The sequence below is a fragment of the Ochotona princeps genome, chromosome 29 (genome assembly GCF_030435755.1).
Source record: "Ochotona princeps isolate mOchPri1 chromosome 29, mOchPri1.hap1, whole genome shotgun sequence".
Taxonomy (NCBI): Eukaryota; Metazoa; Chordata; class Mammalia; order Lagomorpha; family Ochotonidae; genus Ochotona; species Ochotona princeps.
This window is the reverse complement of record NC_080860.1, coordinates 18,475,452-18,483,072: the sequence shown is the minus strand read 5'-3', so window position 1 is coordinate 18,483,072 and position 7,621 is coordinate 18,475,452. Positions and strand designations below refer to the sequence as shown.

Sequence of the window (7,621 nt, the reverse complement as noted above, 5' to 3'; positions counted from 1 at the left end):
TTGGGTTTTCCACACTTGTGCTGGCCTCAGTCCCGGTCACCATGTAGCCTGTACGCGCAGCAGGTGCGACAGGCTCAGAGCTGAGGAAAACCTTCGAGAACGCGAGGCGGCCCAGACTTGACGCGTGCGCAGTCATGCCCTCGAAACGCCGCGGCTGGCCGCACCGCCGCGCGCCTGCGCAACCTCGGGGATCGGGGTGGGCGGAGCGCGGCGGGGGTGTTGGGCGGAGCGCGGCGGGGGTGGGCGGGGCCGGCGGCGCGCCTGCGCGGTCGGCGCCTGCCGCGCGGGGCGGGCCGAGAGGCGGGCCGAGGGCGAGCGGCGCGCCGCGGGGTTGGCTGCTCCGCCCCCCGCGAGGCCGGACTCCACGGATCCGGGCCGCGCCACCACCGGGCGAGCTCGCCGCCCGGCCCACCTCCGGAGTTGAGCGAGCGAGCGAGCGAGGCAGCGCCGCGCGGTAAGACACAGCGCCGGGTCTTTTCGAACGTGCGCCGGCGGGTCTGTCTCCGTCCTCAGCGCCGCCCGCGCGGCCTAGCCCGGGCGGCCCCGCGGACCCCGGCGCGCCCCTGCCCCTGCGCCTGCGCCGTCCCCGGCCTGGGCCCCCAGGCCCCCGGCTCGCGTCTGCGCCTGCGCGCTCCGGCTCCCGGGCTCCCGGGCCCGCGGCCAGACCCACCCACCCACCTACCCACCCTGGAAGCGGGCCTCCCCACGCGGGGTGCTCCCCCGTGGCTGCTGTGGGGGCCCGGCTGCTTTGGAGTCGCTCCTGCCTCCTGCTCCTCCCCGTACTCCCTTGAAGTCTCCTCAGCACACCGGTTGCGACCCTCGCCCTTTGCTTTGTGCCCAAGGCGGGTCCCCCCGGGGCCACCGCCCCCATCACCGCGGTCCTCTGGCTCTTCACCTGCTGGGGAGCTTGGGGAACCTGGGCGCCCCCTCATTCCTCCGGGACGTCAGCCCGAGACGCTGGTCTTTGATGCTCGCGACCCGGTTCTTTGCAACCAGGTGGATGCGAAATCAAGCCGGTGTGTCCGCTGGGGCCTGAGGGCATTTTAGGTTTCTTGCCATGTGGCAATTGATATCATTTTTGGAGTGGATGGCGTTTTAGCGGTGGCAGGCTGTGGCCGGACCCAGTGAGAAAATTCCAGTGATTCCATCCAGTTGCTGGAAACGTTCATGTGCTTGTCCATGATCTTGGTACTTTGTGCCAAAGCCTAGCAAAGGGGCAGGAGCAATTCGCTGCCCAGTTGGGTGATGGGAAAACGTATTTTGTTGTTGTTGTTACTGTGCATTGAGGATTTTCAAGCCATTGTGTTTCCCAACTTGAGGAGAGAGTCGAGAAGCCTTTGGAAAATCGTGCCAGAGTCCAACCGCTTTGGCTGGGACTTCTGAAGGCTGTGTGTGTCTGGAGATAAAAAAAAAAAAAAAAAAAAAAGCTGTGGGCTTGGCCCGGAGGACAGCTGTCAAGGTTTGCGATGGAGGGAAGGACGGCAGCTTGGCCAGTGCAGGTTGTCCCCAAGGTTGGCTTCAACCAGTTGGAAGATGGAATTTGGCCCCCTCCCAAAATTGCATCTGTATTTAAAGTGTAGGCTCCCCCACCTTATTTTCTCAGTGATGCAGTTTATTTACATATTTTTTTTTAAGATTTATTTTTATTGGAAAGTCAAGTATACAGAGAGGAGGAGAGACAGAGAGGAAGATCTTCCATTCGCTGTTTCACTCCCCAAGCGGCCACAATAATCAGAGCTGAGCTGATCCAAAGTCAGGAACCAGGAGCCTCCTCCAGGTCTCCCACACAGGTGCAGGGTCCCAAGGCTTTGGGCCGTCCTCTACTGCTTTCCCAGGCCACAAGCAGGGAGCTGGATGGGAAAGTGGGGCTGCTGGGATTTGAACACATGTTCACATAGAATGGATGTTTGCAAGTTAACCTATTGCCACAGGCACTGGGCAGGAGGAATGCTGCTTATTTATTTTTATATGTTTTATTTATTTTTATTGGAAAGTCAGATACACAGAGAAGGAGAGAATAAGATCCTCCATCTTCTGCTTCACTCCTCAAGTGCCCCAGTGACAGGAGCTGAGCCAATCCGGAGCCAGGAGCCAGGAGCTTCTTCCGAATCTCCCACATGGGTGCAGGGTCCTAAGGCTTTGGGCCGTTCTCGACTGCTTTCCCAGGCCACAAGCAGGGAGCAGGATGGGAAGTGGGGCCATTGGGATTAGAACCGGTGCCCATATGGGATTCTGGTGTGTGCAAGGGGAGGAGGACTCTAGCTGCTAGGCTATTGAGCTGGGCCCAGGGTCCCTTCTTTTTAAAAATATTTATTTAGGGGCCTGGCGCTTGGTCACTTGGGGAGTGAACCACCGAACAGAAGATCTTCCTCTCTCCTCTCTGTATATCTGACTTTCCAATAAAAAAAAAATCTTAAAAAAATAAAATATTTACTTATTGGAAAGATAACAGATTTTCCTTCTACTTGTTCATTCGAATGACTGCAATGGCCAGGACTAGGCCAGGCTGAAACCAGGAGCTTTTCTGGGTCTCATGTGGCTATAGGTCCCAAGGAGCGGCTGATCTTCCACTGCTTTTCCCAGCTGAGTCAGCAGTGGAGCAGCCGGGATGTGTTGTGGCTGGACGCCAGCCCCTGCTTGAACTTCCTCAGGTGCCCTTGTGTGATGGGTTCCTGCCCATAGCCTTCGGCCAGTAGAATTAGACCTCTTCCCCAGTTTCATGCCACTCTTAGTGGCCCTTCAGCGGCAGGTTCGTCAAGCCTTAATGTGTGTTGTTGAATGGGCCTTGGCATTGTGAGTAGAAAGAACAGCTTTGAGAGCTTTTCACAGAGCTACTATATTCATTTAAAGGGTTATCATCGGTCATTCTATCTTTCTATCTGTATCTTGTTTGGTATTAAAACCAAGCATCGGGCCTGGCGGTGTGACCTAGCCGCTCAAAGTCCTCGCCCTGAATGCTCTGGGATCCCATGTGGGCACTGATTCTGATCCTAGTGACCCCGCTTCCCATCCAGCTCCCTGCTTGTGGCCTGGGAAAGCAGTCAAGGACGACTCAATGCTTTGGGATCCTGCACCCGTGTGGGAGACCTGGAGGAAGTTCCTGGCTCCTGGCTCAGGAACGGCACAATACCGGCTGTTGTGCTCACTTGGGGAGTGAATCATCGGACAGAAGATCTTCCTCTCTGTCTCTCTTCCTCTCTGTATGTCTGACTTTGTATAAAAATAAATAAATCTTTAAAAAATAAAAAAGCTTCTTGGGGCTGTGCGTGGGACATGCAGGACAGCCCAAGTCCTTGGGCCCATGCACCCATTGGGAGACCTGGAGGAAGCTTCTGGCTCCTGGCTTCAGATTGGCTCAGCTCTGGCCTTAGAGGTCACTTGGGGAGTGGATAAATGGACGGAAGATCTTCCTCTCTGTCTCTCCTCCTCTCTGTATATCTACCTTTCCAATAAAAATAAATGAATCTTAAGAAAGAAAAGAAAAAAATATATGAATCTTATAATTGAAAAAGAAAAAGAAAAAATGAGATCTTGCATCCACTGGTTCTCAGCAGATGGTCACTGGCCAGGGCTGTAGCTTGCTTTTCCAAAGGCGGAAAGCTGGAGCTTCTTCAAGATTTGCTTCCATCATACTGTATTCTGAAATTCTTTTTTTAAAAAGAATTTCATTGCATTTATTTGAAAGGCAGAGTTAGAGAAATCCTCCATCTGCTGGCTTACTCCTGAAATGGTTGCGATGGCGAGGGCTGGGCTGAGCTTGGCTGAAGCCAGGAGCTTCATCTGAGTCTCCCTTGTGGGTGGCATGGCCACAGCTGCATGGGCCATTTTCCTCTGCCTCTCCCAGCTCAGTCACAGAGAGCTGGATTGGAAACGGAGCAAGTGGCACTTGAGTTGGTACCCGAATGGGATGCCAACCTAACAGCTTTACCTACAATACCATGATGCTGGATCATGAAATTTTATCTTTTTTTTTTAAAGAGTTATTTATTTATTTTAAATATTTGTTTATTTTTATTGGAAAGTCAGATTAGATTTATGGAGAGAGACAGACAGATCTGTTTGCTGGTTCCCTCCCTAAATGGCCGCAAGGCTGGAGCTGAGCTGCTGCTAAGCCAGGATCCAGGAAGTAGGAGCTTCTTCCTGGTCTCTCACGCGGGTACAGGGTCCCTAAGCTGTGTGCTGTCCTTGACTGCTTTCCCAGGCCACAAGCAGGGAGCTGGGTGGGAAGTGGAGCTGCGGGACATGAGCCGCTGCCCACGTGGGATCCTGGCACTGCAGGTGGATGCTTAACCTACCTTGTTGTGATGCTGGCGGCTTTGTGGCCATTTGGGGTCTCAATCAGTAGATGAACTATTCTGTCCACCTTCCCAATAAATAAATTAATTAAAATAATCACAGCTAAATCTCTTTTAGGAAGTTATGGTGATTATAAATGGCAGGTACAGAGTGGATGATTTAATGTTACAATTTAGAACAAAGATCCTCCTGCCGTTGTCTGGCTGTTTGTACAATGTTTAGGAAAGAGTTCGTGGAGCCTTTCGGGTATAAGGAGATTCAATTACAGATTATTCTTCAAGGTTCCGTGTGGTCATTGGTCAGAATGCACAGGCAGAGAAAGCTGTAAGGTTCCCAAGCATTAAAGACCTTCATGTTTTCATCATCTCTAAATATGGTCTTTTCTTCCTGGACCTGGATATAAAATGTCAGAAGTTTTCCTTTTTTTTTTTTTTTTTTGGCTTGTCCCTGTGCCAACAGAATAAGCCTGGGCATGGAAATTCCTGGTGGTTGAAATTGTTGCTGTTGAATAGACTAGCTGTGAAGTGGGAACCTCCCTGGGGTTTTTGGTCTGCCCAGAAATCTTTGTGAAATTGGGTCCACTGTCTTGATCACCCAGGAACTGGATTTAGAGCATCTATTTTGGGTTTTCTGAGGGGAAGGGTGGCTGTGATGGGCACCAAAGCCAGTGTAACAGACAGCCCCGTGTGTTCAGAAAGTCTTTAGTGTTTGGGAGCAGTCTGCTGGTAAATCCTGGTTCCTGCAGACTGTCAGTTGGCTTTGTAGCAAAATGTATCCAGCGATGCACTTAAAAGTGTTACTGAGTTGCTCATTTATTCAACATTTTACCCATTTATTTGAGGGACACAGAAAGATTTTTCCATTTGCTGGGGCTGGTTCCCCAAAGGCTCACCACTTGGGACTGGGCTGGACCAAAAATGGGAACCTGGAACTCCATCCAGGCCTCTGCCAATCCAAGGATGACAAGCCCTGCTCCCAGCTGCATGAGCCCTCAGCACCTGCTGCCTCCCAGGGGTGTGTTGGGCAGGAAGCTGCAGTCAGCAGCCTGACCCTAGTGTGGAATCCAGGTAGTTGGAGCTCTTGCTTTGGCATTTTAAATGCCAACGACAAATGCCTGCCCTAATGGGTGTTTAAAAAAAAGTTTTTAATTGAAACTAAGAATGTAAGCTATCATTTAAAAAGAATATTTATTTGAAAGGAAGACTTGGAGGGGGGGGGGAGGGAGAGAGGAATCTTGCATCTGCTGGTCCACACGCCAGATGTCCAGAACACCTGGGACTCAGCCAGGCCCAAGACAGGAGGCTAGAATTGTGCCCACGTCTTCCAAGTGGCTGGGACTGTCTTCATTGCCTTCCCAGGTACATTAGCAGTCAGGTGGTCAGAGGCAGAGTACCTAGCACCTGAACCAGTATGGGATCCTGGCTTGGCAAGGGACTTACCCCTCTGCAGCCTCACTTGGCTCTGGCCTCTGCAGAGGTGCTCTGCTGGCCTGGCTAATCAGCTATGGGTCCCTGGAAAGCCCTGCGACCTCCTGGTCTCACTTTATCTCATCACCTCCTTCAAAACACAGATCAGATACTGGCTGGCCTGAAGGTTTTCCAGCTCCCGCTTGCACTGGCTTGCCTGCTCCCCCTGCATTTAGGGCTCTGCAGCACATTGTGTCTTGTCTGTTCACTCCATGTGCCCCACAGTACTTGATTCAGGGTTACTGAAGTCTGCCGGGTGGGAGTCAGCGTCCCAGAGGAAGTGACCTGCGCAGTCTCCGCCTGTCAGGAGCCTCTCACTTGGCGCTGGCCGTGAGTCAGCTCCTCCCAGTGCACGCGAGCTTTCCAAGTCCACTCAGTTGTCCCCTGTTCACCCACTGAAGCTTCACTTCCTCCAGGTGGGCAGTCTGCCTCTCCCCTCCAGAACCAAGCAGACCTCGGACCTCGCTTCCCTGGCACCCTGGCTGCATTGCCTCCCTGTTTCCTCTTTCTTGCACACCTTCTGCCTTTGTTTTGTTTAAATTTGATGTGTTTAGACAGTAAGTGTTTAAGAGATTAAGGTATTAGATTTCAAGCTTGGCTATTGTGCTTATAGCCTAGGGAAAAACAGCAAAAGTCCTTGAGGAAGAAAATGCTTTGTCTGCAAAAAGAAGACCCATTGTTATACTGCTTTTGTGAAGTATTGAGCTTACGCAAAAGAAAAAAAAAAGCATTAAAAAGGACCCTGCCCAAATTAAGGGGAGAGGCCTGCAGGGAACCTGGCAGTTGTGTTGAGATTTCTCAAGAAAACTTACCTGGTAGTGCTTCAAGTACTTGGGTCCCTGCTACCCAGGTGGAGACCCAGATTGTGTTCCAGGCTCCTGGCTTTGGCCTGGCCCGGTCCCAGCCATTGTCATTTGGAGCAGTGGACGGGGGAGCTCTTATACAGGTGTGCACTCACTCTGAATTTCCAAGAACATGAATTAAAAAAAAAATCTATTTTTATTGCCAAGTCAGATATACAGAGGAGGAGAGACAGAGAGGAAGCTCTTCCATCCGATGATTCACTCCCCAAGTGACCACAACAGCCAGTGCTGCACCAATCCAAAGCCAGGAGCCAGGAACTTCCTCCAGGTCTCCCAGGGTGCAGGGTCCAAAGACTTTGGGCCATCCTCAACTGCTTTCCCAGGCCACAGCAGGGAACTGGATGGGAAATGGAGCTGCTGGGATTAGAACCGGTGCCCATATGGGATCCTGGCGCGTTAAAGGTGAGGACTTTAGCCACTAGGCCATCACGCTGGGCCTATGAAATTTTTTTTAAAGGGTAATTTTTTTTCTTCCAAATTTTAACTTTATTGTGTATTTCCCTAGCAATTAGCTGATCACTTTGTTCAAATTCTTACTCGAAAATATGTATTTAGATCATTAGCATTACTCAGTAAAGGGTAATTTTTTTAAGATTTATTAATTTTTATTATAAAGGTGGATATATAGAGAGGAATGCCTTCCGTCCGCTGGTTCACTCTCCAAGTGGCCGCATCAGCCAGAGCTGAGCCGATCCGAAGCCAGGAGCTTCTTCTGGGTCTCCCAGTGAAGGTGCAGAGTTCCAAGGCTTTGGGCCACCCTTGACTGCTTTCTCAGGCCACAATCAGGGACCTGGATAGTAAGTGAGGTCTCTGGTGCATGGGCTGATGCTCCTATGGGATCCTGGTGCATGCATGAAGAGGACTTAAGCCACTAGGCTACCAAGCCAGAGCATGAATTTTTAGAATGCATGCTTGTTAAAAACAACAATAAATAAAACAAACCAAAACAAAACCCCCAGAAGCTGGCCCATCCTTCTTTTCTGTCATGTTCTTGGG

At 51.3% G+C, this 7,621-nt stretch overlaps 1 protein-coding gene across 1 annotated transcript in view; it reads left to right on the top strand.

Moving 5' to 3' along the window:
• The first annotated feature begins 273 nt into the window (after nucleotides 1-273).
• Nucleotides 274-7,621, top strand: part of SPECC1L (sperm antigen with calponin homology and coiled-coil domains 1 like) — a 121,307-nt gene continuing 113,959 nt past the window's right edge. The window contains exon 1 of the mRNA XM_058656493.1: nucleotides 274-454. The gene's annotated coding sequence lies outside the window, so the exon portion shown is untranslated. The remainder of the gene's footprint in view (nucleotides 455-7,621) is intronic.